We start from the raw sequence: 23,908 nt of genomic DNA, 5'->3' as shown, positions 1-23,908 counted from the left end.
TGTCTCCAAAAAACAAAAACAAACACAGAAAAAAGTTAATGCTCAGGTTTGAGTTTTACCTTAGGTAAAAAAAAAATATGTTTTGCATGAACATTTGGGAGACAGGAGTCAGGTGCTATCCTTCATGTTCAGAGGAGGAAACTGAGGCATGGGCATGGTATATAATTTTTGGAAACACTCATAGCTAAGATGATCTCTGATTACTCATCTTAGGAGACTGTGTTCTTTGACCACAAACTGAACCCACAGCAGGCACACAACTCTCTTTGGTTGTTTTCTTCTTCCTCGAAACTTAAAGGTTCATTTCTATAATGACATTTCTATAATGACACTCTTGCCCATTACAGCAGAGTGACATCAGGCTCATTCCTTTAGTACTAATTTTTAGAAGTTTGACATACTGTTTTTCAGGAAGAGAGTAGTCTTTTTAAAAGGTTTTGTTGTCTTTGAATTATTCCATGTGTGCATGTGGGGGAATTTTCAAGTACGTGCGTGCCATGGTGTGCATATGGAGGTCAGAGTTCAATCTTGTAGGAGTCAGTCTTTTTTTTCCACCTTGTGGGTCCCAGGGGTCAAACACAGGTCATCTGGCTTATTGACAAGGGTCCTTACCCACTGGTCAATCTTTTCTATCCACGGGACGAATTTTCTCTTTGAAGAACGACAATAGAGGACAGAGAATGTTGTTTTATGCAACCAAACATAATGTTTCTAGATTTCATGTTTAGGCTAAGGTAAAAGCTTGGTTGGAGTCAGTTCATTGTATTTTGCCTTCTATATTGACTGGTTTCTCACCCCCATACAAGTGTTTATTTATGTTTATTTTCTTACAGAGAACATCACAGAAAGTTAGAGCTCTGAAACAGCTTTAACATGAGCAGCAGTATGTAATTCTATTTGAAAACCAATCTGGTTTTGATAACACTTCTTACTATCCCATTGATAGAAATAACCACAGCACGGGGAAGTATTTTCTTCTTTGCCCCAGTGGACCCTTTTATATGTGATCTAAAGGTGACTTTGGTACTTTCTCACTGAAGGACTAGATCCGGCCTTCAAAAGAATTATTTTGAGTAGTATTTGAAAGAGCCTAGAAAAAAAAAAGAAACTATATATTCGTATGAAAAATAATCATGAATTATTGAGTGTTTACAGCATTCTGTGTGCCCCTCCATGCATTTGCTACACAAATCTAACCTGATCCTCACAAACCACTATAAGGAATGACTCTTGTTATTTCCATATACCTTAAGTCAACTAATTTCCCGATGGCTTTTGAGTGATTAAAAGCATGAAACTAGGAACTTTGCCTTCAAATGTGAGCTAGAGGGCTCCTTGCAGATGTCATGGTTTAGAGTTAAAATGAACCAGGAACAGTGAGAATGAAAATCTGGTTCAACCTGACTTAGTCTGCCAGGCTGGATCACGGGTCTCAAGAGTCTGGTGCCAGGTGGCTTATTGTCAGCATACTTAAACATAATAAAAGTCATGGAAAAGTTTCCAGGTGACAGTCATTTGAATTCCAGGTGTACAATGCAGCATAAGGTGTGTCTACATAGAAACTCCTTTCCCTTTACAAAGTATGTGTGACCTTGAAGATGACTTTTATAGCATAGTACCTAGCATCTGGTGTGGCCTCTGACTGACACAACACTGAGATCAGAAGACTTAGAAGGAACATGGTCATACCACCCCTAAGGACCGGTTCTATTAACAGGGATTGAAAGTTCACACTCTAGGAAGGGAGAGTTTGGGATAAACCTTCTGGGAGGATTTGGGTGAGATCTGACTCTACAGATAGCAGAAGGTGAGTGAGGTCTGCCTTTAGAGTGAGCAGGATGTCCTAAGTTAAATGTAGCTGTTTTATCCCCTCCACTGAGCTGACACCCCTGCATAAAACATCCCTGGTTTCCCTAACAATCTGTGAGTGAGTACAAGGCTCTTTGTGACCCTAACGCTGAGCGTTTAGACTCTGCACTATTGAATCCTGTTGTCTACAGACTTTTGTGCGATTCTCCTGTTTCCCTTCACTTACTTAGCAAAACTACGCATCCTGAGGTGCAACTGATGAACGTGCTGGGATTATTCAGAGGATTTGCATGATTATTTCACATCTTCAAGAAACTCATTGGATTTAATGTATTTAGAATTTTCCTCCTATCTCACTGCAGCCAAAGCATAAGTTATAGTTGATGATGAATACATTTGTAAAATTAACGTGTATGTATGTACAAGGAGCAAGGAGAAATCCTACATGAACTGAGCCAAGCTGGGAATAGCAGACATAATCATTTTCCTCTGAAATATTTGCTAATAAGTGGTTTCAGCACAGACTTTGTCCCTCCAGAATCACTGGGCTTCTGTTTCTCAACAATGGAATCCCTAACATATTTATAAGTTAGAAATACAAATTGCCTTTCCCTCTTTATTTATGGTAAGGCGCTATGGTTTAATGAGCCTCATGACTTTGGTGGTTCCCTGCTTCTGCAACCAGGAAGGGAGATTCAATCAGAGGATGAAGGGACTGCCCCAGCCGGCGATGGCTCAAGTTGTAACATTAGGGGTTCTCGAACCCAGAGCCCAGGGGGCTGTTCAGTGGAGGCGGTGCTGGCCCGGAAGAAGCACCGTAGGCGGCCATCAAAACGCAAGCGGCACTGGCGGCCATACTTGGAGCTGAGCTGGGCTGAGAAGCAACAGCGGGATGAGAGGCAGAGCCAGAGGGCCTCTCGGGTCCGCCAGGAGATGTTTGCCAAAGGCCAGCCTCTGGCACCCTACAACACCACCCAGTTCCTTATGAATGACCGTGACCTGGAGGAGCCTAACCTCGATGTGCTCCATGGGCCCTCCCACGCGGACTCCGGTGGGGAGAATGAAGCAGGGGACAGTGATGGGCTAGGGCGAGCGCATGGGGAATTTCAGCAGAGGGACTTCTCAGAGGCCTATGAGCGGTACCACACTGAGAGCCTTCAGGGCTGCAGCAAGGAGGAGCTGGTGTGAGACTACCTGGATCTAGAGATCCGGTGTGATTTAGAGATCAGTCTGTCTCAGGCTGAGCAGGAAACTCGGAGGAGGGTTCGGCAGCTGCAGGGACGCCCCAGCAGGCAACCCTGCCAACCGGTGTAAGAGCTGAGGTGGAGAGGCTCCAAACTGAAAACCAACAACTTAGGCAGGAGAACGAGATGTGGAACCGACTGTGACCAGGGGAAGACAACCACAGAAGAGAACCCTCGGCCCAAGGACGAGGGCCCACTTCAGACCCACTCAGGCCAGCTGGGTCACAGGGAGGCAGGTGACAGATGAAAGCTACTCCCAGCATACCTGTCTCCACTGAGAACTGCTAAGACAAGCTCAGAGTTTCCTCTGCCATTTTCACTGTTGGGTCTTTAATGTCATCTTACTTTTTACAGAGCAGTTAAATGGCCTTGTGAGAAAAATAAATAAGTATGGTTCTCCAAAATGAGTACACTGCACAATTTACCCCCAAGGATGATGCTAAGAGGTGAGTTTCTTAATTATTATCTGAATAAAGACAATATTATATATGCAAAAGTGGGTTGGAGAAAGGCTAGAAGCCCTCAATCCTACACTGAAAACTATAAGAAATGTTGAGCGTTGGAGAAATAATCTTTGCCTGTTATCGGTTATCCAATACCAGAGTCAGCTCAGAAAACATATATTCCAGTAACATTCTGCCAACTAAACAGGTTGTATCACTATTTCAGGTAACAATAATTAATGAAAAACTAATCCATATAATTGAAAGTGATTAAGGGGGTATATTTTAGAGTTCAGAGGAAGCATAGGCAAGGGAGAAATGATATAATTATATAATCTCAAAGAAAGTAACTTAAAAGGGGGAAATTCCATGGGATGTGATTAAGCATCCGGAGTTCCAGTTCTGTAAGTTAAGGTAGCTGAGGGGATTCTCAACCCCACAAGATGAACAATATCAACCAATCAGATACCCTAGAGCTCCCAGAAACTAAATCACCAACCAAAGAGTACACAATGAGCAATCCATGTCTCCAGCTGCACATGTAGCAGAGGATGGCCTTGATAGGCATCAATGAGAGGAGAAGCCCTTGGTCCTGTGGAGGCTCCACACTCCAGTTTAGGGGAATACCAGGGTGGCAATGCAGGAGGGAATAGATGAGAGGGGAAGCACCCTCTCATGGACGCCGGGGGAGGGGGATGAGTTAAGGAGTTTCTTGAGGGAAACCAGGAAGGGAGATAATATTTGAAATGTAGATAAAGAATATATCCATTAAAAAATGAAAAAATCCTATAATAGAAGACACTAGACATCATATGCTAGCCCTGTTTGTCTCTTTAAACACTTTCTTTGACTCTGGGTACAGGAAAAGACCATTCTCCTTGTTCTGCCCTTCTGACTTCTTTTTTATGTGGGCACACCTGGACTCAGACACTACTAGGATTGCAAATTATTTAAGCTATGTATTTTGCAATAATACTCATTAGCAAAGAAGTGACATATGACCATATAACCACTTTCAATTAACTTAAATAGCAATGCAGTTTTAAACATACTTTTCACCAACTGTCCTCATTCAGAGAAATATGACTTTTAAGAACTTGGCTCTTAATTATCTTCTGGAACGCAACAATGATGGGTGGATCAACAAGCACCATATCTTTTTGCTGTGACAAAATCCATTAACAATTCAAAGGCAGCAGACTGGGTTATGGATCCTTGTGGCTGTGTCATTCCCTAACCCATTATTGGAAAACCAAATAGATTTTGTGTTTTCTTTAAATTGTAGTTATTTGGACATTCCTCTCACAATTCATTCAGGTCTTTGTGGTTCAATGTTCTGAAATAATTAGGAACAAAGTACTGTAAGGAAACAAAGGAGGGGCCTTCTACCTGACAAGATGGCTGGAAAGTCAGGTGCATTCTTAGAAGGGAGAGATGCTTGAAGAGTGGATTTCTAGTTTCCAGATTGAGGAAATTCATCATGAAACTAAATTATTTCTCAAGGATCCAGTAGATATGTCTGTCGTTAGGCAACTCCTGATTGATACATTTATAGTTACAACTACTCAAAGTAGCTTTTTAAATACAGAGATCTCAGTGGGGCAGATAAAACTGTTTAATCTGTGCTTGGTGAGAACTCACTGTCTCTCACAAAATGGATCCCGTGTCCTTCTCTGGCCTCACATAGCAACACCGGAGTGTCTTGTATATTATAAACTTAAGCTGTATTTTACGGATGGTGTATGCCACATCTCTGCTTTTTAGTTCAGTTTTCCTCAGTTTCCCAGAATTCCATTAACTTATTTCATTCCAGTCTTTCCTTCAATTTTCTAAAGTCGTTCTTTTCTTCTGGTGTATATTATTTTTATTTTAATTGGTTACTTTGTTTATTTACATCACAAATATTGTCCATAAACTTCCTATCCCATCCTGTTCCCTGCTTCTATGACAATGCTCCCTGACCCACCCACCCCCTCCTCATTGCCCCAGAATCCCCCTACTCTAGGGCGTAAAGCACCCACAGTACCAAGGGCCTCCCCTCTAATTGATGCCAGATAAGGCAATCAATCCTCTGTTACATAAGCAGCTGGGTCCATGAGTCCCTCCATGTGTGCTCCTTGGTTGATGACTTAGTTCCTAGATGCTCTGGATGGTTTGATTGGTTGATAACTGTTGTTCTTCCTATGAGATTGCAATTCCCTTCAGCTCCTTCAGTCCTTCCCCTAAGGCTTCCATTCGGGTCCCAGTGCTCAGTGTGATAACCAGGTGGCTGAAAGCACCTGCCCTGTATTGGTCAGGTTCTTACAGAGCTTCTCAGGGGATAGCGATAACATACTTCTGTAAGCGAGGGCTCCTTGGCATCAACAACAGTGTCTGGGTCTGGTGTTTGCAGACAGAATGGATCCCTAGATGGGGCAGTCTCTGGATAACCCTTTCCTTCAGTCTCTGCTCCACTGTTTGTCCTGCATTTCCTTTAGACAAGAACCATTCTGGGTTAAAATTTTTGAGATCAGTAGGCGGCCCCATCCCTCATCTGTGGGCTGTGCCTCTCCACTGGATATGGTCTCTACAGGTTCTATCTCCTCTTTGTCAGGTAATTCAGCGAAAATCATCCTTGTTGGGTCCTGGGAATCTCTTGCATTCCTGGCATCTGGAACATTCTAGTGGCTACTGCCAGTTCCCCATCCCCCACTGCTATATACCACAGTTCAATTTCCCAACCTTGTACATCTCCCTGTCTCCTCCCACACCTGATCCTACTCTCCCAAAGACATTGGGAAAGGTAGATACTGAATTATTTCACGCATTTCTGTGTACACCATAATAGCTCAGAGTTTAGGCTGGTATAGGAAGATATAAAAAAAGTGATTAAAATTATCTTATTATTCCAGAAAACAAGCAAAAAACAAAGAAGCGTCCTTTCATTCCCTTTACAAAGTCGACATTTGAAAATTTAAAATTCAAATAGTTAAAGATGGAAACAAATTATAATCTATTAAATCACATATAAAACACAAATCCTTCCTTTTATTGGAATTATATTGGGAGTTTTAAGACCACTGAGTTAGGTGCTTAAGTTTCATAATGTCTCATAAAATGTTAGTTATCAAGGAAAATTTAGTGAGTGATGTTTCCATAGAGCACTCTCTGAGATATTGGCCATATCTGTCACTCCCAGTAAACACTAACTAGTGATGGAAAGCAAAACAAAACAAACTTCAAAGCTGTGAACTACGGGGCAAACTACAAGGAGAAGAATGTGGCTTCATGTTGTTGTTGTCTCTCCATTGATGCTTATCTCTAAACTCCTCATAAGAAATTATAAATGAAACCAAAGTGGAAGGACATATTCCAGTGTAACTGCCTTGAAACCATTACACATTTTCAGAACATGAAAGGACATGATAAGACTGAAACTAAGAAACCTCGCTGATTCTGGCCCGTAGCTCCCTGCTTACAAATCCCTTGGGAGAGCGAGCTGATCGCTCAGATGTGTGGGCAATCCTGAGACTGCAGGGCAGGAGAGACCGCCACTTCTGCAAACCTTTGCCCACATCCGTGGGCAAGAGGAAGCTGTATAGGGCCTCAGGGCACAGGAAGATAGGGGCAAGTCAAGGTGCAGGAGCCCTGAGGTCCAGACTGCGCCCGAATCTGAAGGGACCGAGTCAAACAGCTCCCTGCACCCAAATCTCGTGGGGGGAGAGCTAGAACTTCAGAGGGGCAGACACACCTGAGAAACCAGAGGAGACTACTCTCTGCCCACATTTCTGACTCTAGAGGAAAACGCCTAGCACCACCTAGGCCCCCTGTGCAGAGGGACCCAGGAGAAGAAGGGGTAGGCCCTTCTGGTTCCCACCCCCAGGGACAGCTGAAAGCCAGTGGACAGGAATGAATACACACCTGAAAGCAGAACACTCTGTTCCCATAACTGGCTGAAAGAAAACAGGAACATAGGTCTACAGCATTTCTGACACACAGGCCTATAGGACAGTACAGCCACTGTCAGAAAGAGCAAAACAAGGTAACACCAAAGACAAACTGATGGCAAGAGGCAAGCTCAGGAACCCAAGCAACAGAAACAAAGACTACATGGCATCATCAGAGCCCAAATCTCCCACCAAAGCAAACACTGAATATCCAAACACAACAGAAAAGCAAGACCTAGATTTAAAATCACATTTGATCATGGTGATGGAGGACTTTAAGAAAGACATAAAGAACTCCCTTAGAGAAATGCAAGAAAACACAAGTAAACAAATAGAAGCCCTTAGAGAGGAATCACAAAAATCCCTGAAAAAATTACAGGAAAACACAATCAAACAGGTGAAGGAATTGAAAATGGAAATAGAAGCAATAAAGAAAGCACAAAGGGAGACAACCCTGGATATAGAAAACCAAAGGAATAGCCAAGGAGCCATAGATTCAAGCATCACCAAAAGAATACAAGAGATAGAAGAGAAAATCTCAGGAGCAGAAGACTCCATAGAAATCATCGACACAACTGTCAAAGATAATGTAAAATGGAAAAAGCTACTGGCCCAAAACATACAGGATATCCAGGACTCAATAAGAAGATCAAACCTAAGGATAATAGGTATAGAACAGAGTGAAGTCTTCCAATTCAAAGGACTAGTAAATATCTTCAACAAAATCATAGAAGAAAACTTCCCTAACCTAAAGAAAGAGATGCCCATAAACATACAAGAAGCCTATAGAACTCTAAATAGATTGAACCAGAAAAGAAATAAGGGAAAAAGTCAAGTAACATATAAAGGCAGACCTATCAGAATTACATCAGACTTCACCAGAGACTGTGAAAGACAGAAGATCCTGGACAGATGTCATACAGACCCTAAGAGAACACAAATGCCAGTCCAGGTTACTGTATCCAGCAAAACTCTCAATTAACATAGATGGAGAAACCAAGATATTCCATGACAAAACCAAATTTACACAATATCTTTCTACAAATCCAGCCCTACAAAGAATAATAAATGGTAAAGCCCAACAAAAGGAGGCAAGCTACACCCTAGAAAAAAGCAAGAAACGAATCATTTTGCAGCAAAACAAAAAGAAGACAAGCACACAAACATAATTGCACCTCCAAATAAGAAGATACCAGGAAGCAACAATCACTATTTCTTAATATCTATCAACATCAATGGACTCGATTCCCCAATAAAAAGACACATATTAACAAACTGGATGTATAATGAGGACCCAGCATTTTGCATGGAAACACACCTCAGAGAAAAAGACAGACACAACCTCAAAGTAAAAGGCTGGAAATCAACTTTCCAAGCCGGTGGTCTGAGGAAGCAAGCTGGAATAGCCATTCTAATTTCGAATAAAATCGATTTTCAACCAAAAGTCATCAAAAAAAATAAGGAAGGACACTTCATATTCATCAAAGGAAAAATCCAGCAAGATGAAATCTCAATCCTAAATATCTATGCTACAAATACAAGGGCACCTACATACATAAAAGGAACCTCAAAGCACACATTGCACCTCACACAATAATAGTAGGAGATTTCAACACCCCACTCTCATCAATGGACAGATCATGGAAACAGAAATTAAACAGAGACATAGACAGACTAATAGAAGTTATGAACAAAATGGACTTAACAGATATTTATAGAACATTCTATGCTAAAACAAAAGGATATACTTTCTTTTCATCACCTCATGGTACTTTCTCCAAAATTGACCATATAATTGGTCATAAAACAGGCCTCAACAGATACAGAAAGAAGGAATAATCCCATTCGTCCTATCAGACCACCACAGGCTAAACCTGGTATTCAATAACAATAAGGGAAGAACGCCCACATTTACATGGAAGTTGAACAATGCTCTACTCAATGATAATCTAGTCAAGGAAGAAATAAAGAAAGACATTAAAGACTTCTTAGAATTTAATGAAAATGAAGGTACAACATACCCAAACTTATGGAACACAATGAAAGCTGTGCTAAGAGGAAAACTCATAGCTCTGAGTGCCTGCAGAAAGAAACAGGAGAGAGCATATATCAGCAGCTTGACAGCACACCTAAAATCTTTAGAAAACAAAAGAAGCAAATATACCTAGGAAGAGTAGAAGGCAGGAAATAATCAAACTCAGAGCTGAAATCAACCAAGTAGAAACAAAAAGGACTGTATAAAGAATCAACAGATCCAAAAGCTGGTTCTTTGAGAAAATCAGCGAGATAGATAAACCCTTAGCCAGATGAACCAGAGGACACAGAGAGTGTGTCTAAATTAACAAAATCAGAAATGAAAAGGGAGATATAACAACAGAATCAGAGAATTTTCAAAAAATCATCAGATCCTACTACAAAAGCCTATATTCAGCAAAATTTGAAAATCTGGAGGAAATGGACAATTTCCTAGACAGACACCTGGTACAGAAGTTAAATCAGAAACAGATAAATCATTTAAACAATCCCATAACTCTTTAAGAAATAGAAGCAGTCATTAAAAGTCTCCCAACCAAAAAGAACCCAGGTCCAGATGGGCTCGGTGCAGAATTCTACCAGACATTCATAGAAGACCTCATACCAATACTATTGAAACTATTCCACAAAATTGTAACAGGCAGAGCGCTACCGAATTCCTTCTATGAAGCCACAATTACTCTTATACCTAAACCACACAAAGACCCAACAAAGAAAGAGAACTTCAAACCAATTTCCCTTATGAATATCAATACAAAAATACTCAATAAATTTCTTGCAAACTGAATCCAAGAACAAATCAAAACAATCATCCATCATGATCAAGTAGACTTCATCCCAGGTATGCAGGGATGGGTTAATATAAGGAAAACCATCAACATAATCCACTACACAAACAAAATGAAAGATAAAAACCACATGATCATTTCATTAGATACTGAAAAAGCATTTGACAAAATTCAACATCCCTTCATGATAAAAGTACTGGAAAGAACAGGAATTCAATCCCATAACTAAACATAATAAAAGTCATATACAGCAAACCAGTAGTTAACATTAAACTAAGTGGAGAGAAACTTGAAGCAATCCCACTAAAATCAGGGACTAGACAAGGCTGCCCACTCTCTTCCTACTTATTCAATATAGTTCTCAAAGCCCTAGCCAGAGCAATCAGACAACAAAAGGAGATTCAGGGGATACAGATTGGAAAAGAAGAAGTTAAAATATCACTATTTGCAGATGATATGATACCATAATTAAGTGACCCCAAAAGTTCCACCAGAGAACTACTAAACCTGATATAATCCTTCAACAAAGTGTCTGGGTATAAAATTAACTCAAATAAATCAGTAGAATTCCTCTGAACAAAGGAGAAACAAGCTGAGAATGAAATTAGGGAAATGACACCCTTCATAATAGCTCCAAATAATATAACATATCTTGGTGTGACTTTAACCAAGCAAGTGAAAGATCTGTATGATAAGAACTTCAAGCCTCTGAAGAAAGAATTTAAAGAAGATCTCAGAAGATGGACAGATCTCCCATGCTCATGGATTGGCAGGATTAATATACTAAAAATGGCCATTTTACCAAAAACCATCTACAGATTCGATGCAATGCCCATCAAAATTCCAATCCAACTCTTCATATAGTTAGAGAGAATGATTTGCAAATTCATCTGGAATAACAAAAAACCCAGGATAGCTAAAACTATCTTCAGCAATAAAAGGACTTCTGGGGGAATCACTATCCCTGAACTCAAGCAGTATTACAGAGCAATAGTGATAAAAACTGTATGGTATTGGTATAGAAACAGGCAAATAGACCAGTGGAATAGAATTGAAGACCCAGAAATGAGCCCACACACCTATGCTCATTTAATTTTTTGACAAAGGAGCCAAAATCATCCAATGGAAAAAAGATAGCATTTTCAGCAAATGGTGCTGGTTCAACTTGAGGTCAGAATGTAGAATAGTACAGATCAATCCATGCTTATCACCCTGTACAAAGCTTAAGTCCAAGTGGATCAAGGACCTCCACATCAAACCAGATACATTCAAACTAAGAGAAGAAAAGTGGGGAAGCATCTGGAACACATGGGCACTAGAGAAAATTTCCTGAACAAAACACCAGTGGCTTATGCTCCAAGATCAAGAATCAACAAATAGGATCTCATGAAACTACAAAGCTTCTGTAAGGCAAAGCACACTGTTGTTAGAAGAAAATGGCAACCAACAGATTTTGAAAAGATCTTTACCAATCCTACAACAGATAGAGGGCTTATATCCAAAATATACAAAGAACTCACAAAGATAGACTGCATGAAGACAAATAACCCTATTAAAAATGGGGTTCAGAGCTAAACAAAGAATTCACAGCTGAGGAATATCGAATGGCTGAGAAACACCTAAAGAAATGTTCAACATCTTTAGGCATTAGGGAAATGCAAATCAAAACAACCCTGCGATTTCACCTCACACTAGTGAGAATGGCTAAGATCAAAAACTCAGGTGATAGCAGATGCTGGGGAGGATGTGGAGAAAGATGAACACTCCTCCATTGTTGGTGGGATTGCAGACTGGTACAACCATTCTGGAAACCAGTCTGGAGGTTCCTCAGAAAATTGGACATTGCACTACCTGAGGATCCAGCTACACCACTCGGGCATATACCGAAAAGATGCTCCAACATATAATAAAGGCACATGCTTCACTATGTTCATAGCAGCCGTATTTATAGTAGTCAGAAGCTGGAAAGAACCCAGATGCCCTTCAACAGAGGAATGGATACAGAAAATGTAGTATACACAATGGAATACTACTCAGCTATCAAAAACAATTCCTTTATGAAATTCGTATGCAAAGGAATGGAACTGGAAAATATCATCCTGAGTGAGTAACCCAATCATAGAAAAACACACATGGTATGCACTCATTGACAAGTGGATATTAGCCCAAATGCTTGAATTACCCTAGATGCCTAGAACAAATGAAACTCAAGACGGATGATCAAAATGTGAATGCTTCACTCCTTCTTTAAAAGGGGAACAAGAATATCCTTAGGAGGGAATAGGGAGGCAAATTTAGAACAGAGACTGAAGGAATGCCCATTCAGAGCCTGCCCCACATGTGGCCCATACAGATACACCATACATATAATACACCAAACTAGATAAGATGGATGAAGCAAAGAACTGCAGGCTGACAGGAACTGGATGTAGATTTCTCCTGGGAGACACAGCCAGAATACAGCAAATACATAGACGAATCACAGCAGCAAACCACTGAACTGAGGATGGGAACCCCCGTTGAAGGAATCAGAGAAAGGACTGGAAGAGCTTGAAGGAGCTTGAGACCCCATATGGACAACAATGTCAACCAACCAGAGCTTCCAGGGACTAAGCCACTACCCAAAGACTATACATGGATGGCACTGGGCTCCAACTTCATAGGTAGCAATGAATAGCCTAGTAGGAGCACCAGTGGAAGGGGAAGCCCTTGGTCCTGCCAAGACTGGACCCCCAGTGAACGGGATTGTTGGAGGGATGGCGGTTATGTGGGAAGGATGTGGAGGGGAACACCCATATAGAAGGGGAGGAGGAGGGGTTAGGGGGATGTTGGCCTGGAAACTGAGAAACGTAATAACATTTGAAATGTAAATAAGAAATATCCAATTTAAGGAAGATGGGGGGGTACTGAAACTAAGGTGAGGGAGAGGAAAAGCACACAAGAACTAAATTCTAGATTTATTCCTTTCAGTATGGAAGGCATTTTTATATCTATTAATGAAATTTAAAGTGTTAGGATTGGATGACTGTGCTGGACACACAAAGTTGGTAGGCTTTACGTTTTTTGATTCCTTAAACTGATCTAACCACGTTATGTGAATGTATGGAAAGTCCGTAATGAAATACCTTCTCTGTGTAATTAGGACCTGGTGATAAAGTAAAAGGAATTAATGAATAATATTAAAGCAATCTTAGTTCCTTAGTCATGTTTCTACTAAATATGCAGATATGTTCCATCTGTACAATGCAAACCATCCAATAAACACAAAAGTCACAGTGTCTTTGTTTAGTCTTTTAAGTCGCCTAGAAAGTTGTTGGAATGCATGTGCAACGTAGGATGTAAAGTACAGATGCTAACTTATCATATGCAAGGGCTTTGAGACTCTGCATTTTACTCTGCAATTGTGTATGAGAATAAACCTTCTATAAGTACTAATGTAAGTAAGGGAGAGTGTTACCTTTCCTTGCTTCCCAGTATCCACATGGAAGCTCACTCTTAGGTATAATTCCAATTGTAGGGAATCTAATATCCTCCTCTGATCTTCACAGGTTCTTCTTCCCGTGTTGTACACAAACACATAAGTACACACTCATGTGCACACACATACACACAGAGAGGCAGAGAGAAAGAGAAAGACAGAGACAGAGAGATATAGAGGGAGACAGATTGATATGCAGAGACCGAGAAGGGGGAATGACAGAGATCGACATAGAGACAAGAGACACAGAGACAAAGAGTGAGAGACAGAGACAGAGACTTTTAAATGTTCCCACTATAGGAGTAGGTACAACACAAAGGTAACACAGGATAATAAGGCTCTAAGTCAGCATATCACTCACATAATTTCAAGCAACTTAAGATTCAAAAAAGGTGTCTTTATTTTCTGTAAAATTCATATTGGACTTTGTGGAGAAAGGAGGTAGGAGTCTGGATAAACACATCTTGTGATGCTGTTGTTTCTTCTGCAGGTACCTCTGCAGGTACATCTCTGCTTTGTGACTCCAAGCAGAACACGGTTACCGAGAGTACAGTCTATCTCAGGCCAGGATGGCCTAGCCTAAGTTCCACTGCCCATTTAATTTTCTTAATTACACTCGGCAGGTAATATATCTCCCTGTACTCGGTCACATCCCTGTGAAAGAAAAACCAATGCTGATGTTTTTTGTGTAGGATTCTTACGAGAATTATGTCAGGTACACCATGCCCCAAGACTTAAACAGAGTTTGAGAGAGCAAGCACTAAAACTGTATTAAATCCCATTATTGAATTACCTCTCTATACACACCCAGTCCGTTCCAGTCCACAAAATTTGTACAAAACTCATGACCAGCAAGGTAGTCATTCCGAACTACATGATTCAACCACTTTGACTGTGACTCTCCACATCTCCATTTTGTCAACTTTGGCAGGTCAGAGTTCCAGGAAGAGAGAAAGAAAAGTCAGGAACCAGCTGTGAACTATTTTGATCTATACAAGATCCCTAGAACTTACTTCTGTGCCTATTTTATGAGACAGAAAACAGATTGCAAGAAAAGACTATCCAATTCACTTAGCAAAAGCGTAGCACAGCCCGAGACCATTGTGGTTTCCATGGTATAATCATTCAGTACAGTATGCATCCATGTGTGATTGCGATTTCCAATCTTTCTAAGTTTGACATTGATTTTGCTGTATGCAGGAAAGGAGAGAAGGGAGGAGGGGGAGAGACATCTAATCTCTCTTGATCACCAAACCATTTACATTTTGTATGATACAGGAGAGAGGATCCTGCCTATACCACAGTAAAAACATGAAATGGAAGATCCAGGGTCTGTCTCATTTCCCCCAGAGAGGTGCAAATGATGGCAAACACTTAAGAACTTGGCAACATCTAGGAAGGAGAGGTCTGGGAAGTCATGAGATGTGCTACCATGACAACAGAGAACACTAGTTCTTGAGTAATTACTTTCCAGGAACTAACTAACGAGATGTACAAACAGTTGAGTAGTCTTCATAGATTATACTTTAGGCAACTGTCTAGTGTCTGCAAGAGAAATTATTGCTTGGAAGCTGTAAGGGTCTAAATTAGCAAAACTTTAAGCGCTATCTTATGCAAATATATCAGACATATTCACAGGTATAGAAAGACAGATCTAAAAAACCAAACTAAGAGACCTTGGCCCAAGATAATGACTGGCTACATTTAAAGTTCTGGAGAAAATCACAAATTTATATACGCTGTGTTCTTTCTTACGTATATGTTTTAATTGAAACTGTGAGCACTTTCAAAACAATAATCAATAGGAGAAATATTTTGCTTCCATCTGTTATAAAGTCAAAAGGGCTTCAATTCCATTTAAGGGCACAAATAGATGAAACATTTTGCATACCCTTCTTGTCACTCTCTGGCTCTCTTGTGTTTTTGAGACCCACAAATTGCAAAGCTCCACGACAGAAGGAAAACACAAGACAGAAGAAAGTCTCGATGCCTCTAGACTGAGAACACTGTCAATCCTTCATATTCAGTGCCCATTTAATAGCCCATACAGTGGGGTCCTAGGAAGATTGTTCTTGTTTTCTTAAAATGTAAAATGGAATCCCAATATAAGAAATCACTGAAGAAGCAGTCAATGTTATATAAACATATTATATAACATATAACATATTACATAAACATATTATACCACAGTGTAAGTTGCATATGTACATTGTGTCCTTGCTTGGTTCTTGCAGACTAAATGAAGGTTAACCTCCAAGTTATGGGTGAGAGTTTCCTAAAGAATAAAGGTATGCTAGCATTAGCAATGTCACAAACATTCAGAGCTAGGAATGGGTTCTCTCCTCTATGGATATAGATGTGTTCAAACAAAAAGCAAGTTAAGCTCAAAACGAGCGAGCTCTATCTGAGAGTAAAGCTGTCTTCTATCCCTGGAGATTATGTGTTTACTCATAGCACAATGAAAGAAAATCTTCTGTCATTCACGTAATGAACCATCATAGCTACAGTGGGCAAAGGAGCTGACTTCATCCAGTGATTGTACCTCAAGAACCTCCTACAGAAAAGTACATTCTCCATCATCATCTAGAGTTAAAAAATAAGAAAACATGTAATGAGTGAGTCTATCTAAACTTACCCATCTAAACTAACTTAAATTCCAAGGATTTACCTAGAGTGTGATGCCCAGAGGACTTGGAGCAGAAAATAAATTAGGAAACAGGAGAGAGGAGGGGACCAGTCAACGGTCATCACAGACTCCATCTAGACAAAACAGAATTAAAAGCACTTTACTAGTATTACAAGAATGTCTAGCATTTGTAATATCTTCAGTAAACACTGACCTCTTTCTTTGCATTTTACCTAAAGTGCGAGTGGTTGAAAGGATTAACCATAACTGTTAGTACAAAGAAAGAGAACAACAGAGAATTGGGGGAGAATTTGCACAGTGTCCTTGCTAAGAAGAATTCATCTGGAGGTCTAACATAAACTGTAAGGTCTTAGCCTTATTCACATTCATTATCTCATTTATCTGACCCTGAATGTAACTACATAGTAATCTGGCTCGATATCTGAGCTTTACAAATATCCTAAAGACAAAAGAGCTCTAGCGAAGGTAATGTGTTCAGAGCTCTACTTTTCTTATAGTTGGTATAAATTTGTGGAAAAATTACCTAAGAATAAACCACAGATAGTCATATATAAATAAAATGAATGTATGCATTTAAAACATATGGTGTTATGCATATATGCATATATTTATACATGAGATGTAGCTGTTTTGCGAAGTGACTAAATTATTTTCACAATATGGAAATTGGTCTTTTGGTGAATCTTATTGTTGCTTTTCAACTAAATGACTAAAAGAACAAATAGAATCATTATATAAAATTATTTCTGACATGTGTGGAAGAATTTGTATGTGTACCAGGACTTTAGAACATTTTTATAGTTTTATTCTCCTATGAGTTTTGAAAGATTAATATTTTCCTTGTTTAAATTGTAAATTGTTTAATTGTAAAGCAATTCCCAGCATTGGGAATGATATAGATAAATAATCCCACCAAGTGGGTAGGATGGAGAATCAAGATCATAGGTTCAGGTATAGTCTGTACAAATAGTAAAATTCTACTTCACAGATAAGGGGGAAAGATAAAGTGTGTCTCAAAGACCAAAATATGATGCCCAAGATAATCAGGTTACTAGGACTGGTGTTATAGAACATAACTGATGTTTGCAGTACCTCACAATTTCAAAATAGACAAATTATGAAATTTTGTCCTCACAGAGTAGTTAAATTCTCCCAATCTCCTGAAAAATCACCCTGTGTATTCATGTTAAGAAGTGTTCAGTATCCCGACAAAAAAATGAACAATATGTTAAATATGGAACAGTGAGAAGCATTGCTGTGTTTGAATGTGATCCTTCCAGCTTCCAGTTGCCCATATTGATTTATAGAAGTGTTATCCTATAAAAGGATCTAATCAAGGAGTTTTGTCACAGAATCTACCTTTGGCCAAAGGAAGACAGAATTCCTCCACACATGAGGGCCCAGGACAGAGATCTCATCCAATACAGACATCTCTGTGTTAAAAAAAGGTTGCTTTCAGAATTTTGAGAAATGTAACTTTGTCGTTTATAAATGCAGTATTTATGCTTCTGTTATAGTAACATAACTGATTTCAACAGGTATGAATGATCAGGTTTTACATATCTCATAAAATTGTAACTTCAGGTACCTTAGATTACTAGTAATCAATTTCCATGTTACATATATGTATTAAAAATACCTTTATTGGCAATATTTGCCATGAACCCCCTTCTCATTTTGATTCAATTGTTTTAGTGTATAGAAAATTATATACTTGATAACTCCTCTATTTTAAATCATTGCTTAAATATATATTGCTGTATTAGCTAGTATTCACCATAATGAAATCTGGAAAACAGACTACTCTAGTTAAAAAAAAAAAAGACATCTACCTAGCCCAAAGTTCAAGGGATCACAGGTATGTTACTACAATCAGACTATCTTTAGAGAAGAATTGATTGGAGATAGGATAACAGTGGTGGGAACATATATAGAAGAGAAGAATCATTTCACCAAGCAAGAAGCCAGAGATTCTGCGATGAGGCTTGTTTTACCGAAATGGTTCTTACAAGAACACAGTGCCTAGTGAGAACTGTTATAATCCATGCCAAAAACACAAGCTTTCACAATGTAGCTCCTAGCTCATTAAAGCACCAATACTCTTGATGAAGAAACAGCAAGGACCAAGACTATAAAACATGTATTGTTGGGGGAAAACTGCATTAAACCAGAAAAGTTATCATACTAGGATTTTGTTGCTGTGAGGAGAAACCATGACCATGGCAATTTTTTTATTTTTACTTTTTTTCTCCATCTTTATTAAATTGGGTATTTCTTATTTACATTTCAATTGTTATTACCTTTCTGGGTTTTCATGCCAACATCCCACTAACCCCTCCCCCTCCCCTTCTATGTGTGTGTTCCCCTCCCTATCCTCCCCCCATTTTCGCCCCCCCCACCAACAATCACCTACAATGGGGGTCCAACCTTGGCAGGAACAAGGGCTTCCCCTTTCACTGGTGCTCTTACTAGGCTATTCATTGCTACCTATGTAGTTGGAGCCGGGTCAGTCCATGTATAGTCTTTGGGTAGTAGCTTGGTCCCTGGAAGCTCTGGTTGGTTGGCATTGTTGTTCATATGGGGTCTCTCTCAAGCCCCTTCAAGCTCTTTCAGTCCTTTCTCTGATTTCTTCAATGGGGTCCCGTTCTCAGTTCAGTGGTTTGCTGCTGGCATTCGCTTAATGTATTTGCCATATTCTGGCTGTGTCTCTCAGGAGAAATCTATATCCGGTTCCTGTCATCCTGCTCTTCTTTGCTTCATCCATCTTGTCTAATTGGGTGGCTGTATATGTATGGGCCACATGTGGGGCAGGCTCTGAATGGGTGTTCCTTCTGCCTCTCTTCTAAACTTTGCCTCCCTATTCCCTCTGAAGGTTATTCTTTTCCCCTTTTAAAGGAGTGAAGCATTCGCATTTGGTCATCCTTCTTGAGTTTCATGTGTTCTAGGCATCTAGGATAATTTGAGCATTTGGGCTAATATCCACTTATCAGTGAATGCATACCATATGTGTTTTTCTGTGATTGGGTTACCTCACTGAGGATGATATTTTCCAGTTCCATCCATTTGCCTATGAATTTCATTTGCCTATGAAGTTGAAGGATTAAAAATTAATAATAAGCCGCCTAACTACCCAAAAAGAAGAAGTTGGGTCTGTACCCAAAAAAGAAGAAGTGGGGTCTGTGAGAACATGAACTTTTCACCCTCCCTTGCTGTACAATGGTTCCCGGAACATTCTTGCATGAAAAGTTTCCTGGAACAGCCACAATGACCCATAGTCTCCGGCCACAATGTCCCAATGGCCTTGTAAAATGTCACTACCCCTAATCACAATGTCACAAAGCCCTGGGTGTGTTGCCTGGTGTTACACATGACTAGTATATGACCCAACTGTATGGGCTGTTTATGGTTTTGAATTCCCCCTCCTCCCTCTTGCTCCCCTGGTTTGTGGTTTTTTCCTTTATAAGCTCTGTGAAAAGTCAGGTCGGGTCCTAACTCCTCTACTCCCTGTGTGGTGTATGAGTCTCGACCCCAGCATGCTGGCCTGAGCTCTCGTTTCATCTCGCTTACAATAAAACTTCCTCGTGTGATTGCAGCAGGTCGGTGTCTGTGTCCTACTGGGTGCGTGCCTTTCCCGAGATTTGAGTGGGGGGCTCCCTTCGGGGGTCTTTCAAAGTCATTGTTTTTTATAGCTGAGTAGTATTCCATTGTGTAGATGTACCATATTTCTCTATCCATTCCTCTGTTGAAGGGCATCTGGGTTGTTTCCAGGTTCTGGCTATTATAAATAAGGCTGCGATGAACATAGTGGAGCATGTGTCTTTGCTATTTGTTGGAGCATCTTTTGGGTATATGCCTGGCAAATTTTTTAAAGGAAAATATTTAATTTCGACTAGCTTACTGTCCTCCTCCTCCTCTTCCTCCTCCCCCTCTTCCTCCTCTTCCCCTTCCCCTTCCTTCCCTTCTCCTTCTCCTCTTACTCCTCCTCCTTCTTCTCCTCCTCCTTCTCTTCTTCCTCTTCTCCTCCTCCTCCTTCTTCTTCCTCTTCCCCTTCTTCTCCTTCTCCTCCTCCTACTACTTCCTCACCACCACCACCACCACCACCACCACCACCACCACCACCACCACTACCACCACCACCACCATCATCATCATCATCATCATCATGCATTACACCATCCACCCAGACATACTGCCAGAAACAGAGATCAAAGATGTCCATCATTTTTGTAAATCTTTTTATTCATTTACATTTCAAATGATAGCCCTTTTTCTGGTTATCCCTCCACAGACACCCCCATCTCATCCCTCCTCTCTCCTTCCCTTTGGCTCTTTGAGGGTACTCCTCCACCCACTTGTCCACTCCTGCCTTACAGGTCTAGCATCCTTCTATACTGGGCATCAAGTCTCCACAGAACTAAGGGCCTCCACTCCCACTGATGCCAGATAAGGCAATCCTCTGCTACATATGTAGTTGGAACCAATGACCCATCTAAGTATTTATTCTTTGGTTCATGGTTTAATCTTTGGGAGCACTGAGTGTTCCAGTTAGTTGATATTGTTCTTCCTATGGGGTTGCAATTCCCTTCAGCTCCTTCAGTCCTTCCCCTAGCTCTTCCATTGGAGTTCCAGGGCTTAGTGTGATAATTGGCTGTGAGTATCTGTATCTGCTAGTAGAACTTCTCAGGGAACAGCTATATCAGGCTCCTGTCATCAAGAATTTCTTGGCATTAGCAATAGTGTCTGGGTTTTGTGTCTGCAGATGGGATGGATCCCTAGGTGGGGCAGCCTCTGAATGACTTTACCTTCAGTCTCTGATCCATGTTTTGTCCCTGCATTTCCATTAGATAGGAACAATACTGTGTTAGAATTTTTGAGATCTGTGGGTGGCCCCATCCCTCAATTGGGGGCCCTACCTATCTACTGGAAGTTGTCTCTTCACACCCATCATTCCTGGACCTTCAACCACCTTTCACTCCCCATGGACCCCCGACTGCTCCTGCTCCTCTGTTGGATCCTGCTCCTAAACCAGCTCCTGCAAATGCAAAGAATGTGCAAATGTACCTCCTGCAAGGAAAACTGATGCTCTTGCTGCCCCTTGGGCTGTGCAAAGTGCTCCCAGGGCTGCATATGCAAAGAGACTTCAGACAAGTGCCTCTGCTGTGCCTGAAGTGGCATCCCCACAACTGTGTGAGTAGAATATGTGGGAACCTAGAGTTTCTGACCCATTCTCCACACATTTTCCTGTAAAGCATGTAACTGATAATAAAAATGTTGACTTGAAAAGAAGAAAAGAAAAAAATGAAAAAATAAAAGTATCCATCTTGATCCACAGGCTGCAGAAGGGGAATAGGTACCACAATGGTCATAACTTGACCATAGGAGACTCCATTGCCCTCTTCCACAGTCTCCTCCAACCAGATCACACCTACTCCACACCTCCTACTTGTGTCACTCTGTATTAGCCAAGCATTCAAACACCTGAGTCAGTGGAAGCCATTCCTATTTAAACCCCCAAATGCCCTAAGGGCAATGACCTTCATATTTACTATATGACATTATTATTGAAGAACATTTCCAGATTAATAAGTGAAACTTTTCCAAAATGGAAAGGGATGAACTATGGGATCCCAGACATGAAGGGAAAATTCATAGAAATAAAGTTAGTGAATACGAAGCTGATTAAAGGCTGTGAAGGAAATGGATGGAAACACAGGAGGCACACACACTGTTACTGACCTCCTGTTTTACACACACACACACACACACACACACACACACACACACACACACACACACCTCCAATGATGAGCCATTCCCTTTACAACACAGCTGACAGGAGGGCATGCAGCACTGGTTCATATTGAGCTACAGTTCCAGGCTTTGAATTTTCTCTGTAATCCGCTTAATGGCTGCTTTGCTGTTGCTTCACCATGTGCCATCACCCCAAGTGCATGTGGAGAATATGCAGCGTGGTCTCTGCCTTATACAAGTCTTCAGCATATGATCAAGACAAACTGTCAAGCACTTAAAAGTAACTGCTTGGAACAATTAATGCAATGCTTTGGGGGAGGGAACAATTAATGCAATGCTTTGGGGGAGGAGTGGGGGAGGAGAGATGATAAATGGAGCAAGGAAAGGAAAGAAAAGCACACATGAAGAGAGGAAAATTAGAGGGGGGAAAGATGGGAGGGAGGGAGGGAGGGAGGGAGGAGGCAAGGGAGATTTAGTCCCACATTATAACTATATATGTGGAGAAAACCTCGGAGCTGAAAAGAAGTGCCTGACAGATTGTACCCCCAAGAGAGAAAGCACCTTCTCCAATTCCTCTTGACTCTTGCCTTGTAAAGATAAAGAGCCAATGGCTAGTTAAGCCTTATTGATGAGGACAGAATGAACCTTCACCTCCACACACGCTCACTTAATCCCTCCAAAAATTCCCAATGGATGAGAAGTGCTTTACAAACCAGCTATTTTCTTCTGAATGCTATCATTATGGGCCAATTTATTTGAAAATGTTTCCTAAAAAACATAACCCCCTTACTAATAGGAATCTGCTTGTCAATATGGAAGTCCTCTGGCGGCCATTCGGCAGTGCTGCAGACGCACAATGCACGCATCCATGCTCTGCTTTCTTGTCTGATGCCTCTTTTGAAAATAAATAAAATTCATTTATATAGAATGTTTCACTGTTTGGATAAAATGAATGGCTCTGTTCTAGGAATTATTACAGTCATTGTTGGTTAGTACATTTGGTTGGGGATATTGAAAGACATAGGAAAAGTAGAAACACTATTGTCCTTTAACTCACCCCAAGGCTACAGTCGTGAGTACAAATCTTTAGAGTGTTTGCTGCTTACCCTTTCATGGTTCAAGGAATCTACTTAAGAAGCACATATCTGTGTATACAACTTCTCACTCACTGTATTTTTCATTTTGATTGATTTTTAAATTTCTCGTCTGAACTTTTAGATAAAATGAGCTTGGCACTGACCCCTTGATATTAAAGAAGATACTGAATACGTGCTCTTAAGGGAAAATTGGATCCGTGATGTGACTCTCGTTATTTAATGTCAGGTAGTCACAACTTCTTCAGACTAGCTTTTCTTAAGACTCTGAAACTGGGCTGCTAATGAGAATTCAGTTTGGATGTTCAGTACACTGCTATTAACAGGGCTTTATAAAGTCTACAATAGGCTGATTCCGCACATAAATTTCTAATACTGGAGTATGGTTTATTTGCAAATAAAATAATAAAAATACTGACATTAGCTAAAAGATGCATTAGTTAACTGCCATGCTGGTGTCAACCTCCTGGGACAGGTGCTGTATTAAAATTACATGGTGAAAGACAATACCAATGGTAGATTTTAAGAGAAGGGGACATGAAATGTGGATTTTTATTTTTGATTTACTATAACCAAATCCCCAAGGAAATTGACTCATAAAAATTAACCTCTTACTTATCCCACAAGTTCAGAAGCATAAAACACAATACCGTTACAGCTTGATTCTGGTGAGGCTTGAAAGTGTTAATGTTCC

The 23,908-nt window shown here is 40.5% G+C and overlaps 2 pseudogenes; both read left to right on the top strand.

Annotated features, from left to right (window-relative positions):
• LOC116886597 overlaps positions 1-3,422 on the top strand; it is a 28,156-nt pseudogene extending 24,734 nt beyond the window's left edge.
• A 21-nt stretch (positions 3,423-3,443) lies between these two features.
• LOC116886596 lies at positions 3,444-21,536 on the top strand (annotated as a pseudogene).
• The last annotated feature ends 2,372 nt before the right edge of the window (positions 21,537-23,908 follow it).

This window comes from Rattus rattus, chromosome 17, assembly GCF_011064425.1.
Source record: "Rattus rattus isolate New Zealand chromosome 17, Rrattus_CSIRO_v1, whole genome shotgun sequence".
Lineage (NCBI taxonomy): Eukaryota > Metazoa > Chordata > Mammalia > Rodentia > Muridae > Rattus > Rattus rattus.
The sequence above is the reverse complement of the archived record's forward strand: the minus strand, read 5'-3'. Positions and strand labels throughout refer to the sequence as shown.